The following is a 787-nucleotide window of genomic DNA, read 5'->3' on the forward strand; positions in this document are numbered from 1 at the left end:
TTTTTTTTTTTTTGGTATTGATTTTTATAATATCTTCCCACAGCTCATTTGGTTTTCATTCACTGGTGTTTAAGACCTCAAACTTGATCCTGAGATGGTTTTCACATTTGAGTGGGATAAACTTAGGGTCAAATTTTGGTTCCTGTGGATTTGATTTAATTTTCTTTAACTTCAGCTTGAAATCGTTTATGAGTAGGTGGTGGTGTGTTCTACAATCAGCACCTAGTTTAGTTTTCACAGCTGATATTGAGCTTCTCTAGATATTCCTTCCATAGATGTAATTGATTTGATTCCTATGTATTCCATCTTGTGAAATCCATGTGTATAGCAGGTGTTTATGTTTCTTATAAGAGGTATTTGCAATGAATAAATCATTGACTATGCAGAATTCTATCATTCTATCTCTAGCTTCATTTCTGTCACCACGTCCATGTTTTCTAACTACGGCTCATTCTTCTTTGTTCCCAAATTTTGCATTCCAGTCACCCATTATTATTAATGCATCTTGATTACATGTTCAATTGATTTCTGACTGCAAAGGTTGGTATAAATCTTCTATTTCCTCTTCTTTGGCTCTAGTTACTGGTGCATATATTTGAATATTAGTGCTATTCACTAGAATTCCTTGTATGTGTATTGATATATACTGCCACTCACCACATTATATTTCAAGATGGGTGTAGAAACTACTTTCTTAATTATGAAAGCAGCCATTTTTGGTTTTAGCAGCCATTTTTTTTCTCACCTTTTCATCCCCAGCATAGTGGATATGTTTCAAAATGTCCCA

This window comes from Elephantulus edwardii, unplaced genomic scaffold, assembly GCF_000299155.1.
Source record: "Elephantulus edwardii isolate Elephantulus edwardi_28Jun2011 unplaced genomic scaffold, EleEdw1.0 scaffold00119, whole genome shotgun sequence".
Taxonomy (NCBI): domain Eukaryota; kingdom Metazoa; phylum Chordata; class Mammalia; order Macroscelidea; family Macroscelididae; genus Elephantulus; species Elephantulus edwardii.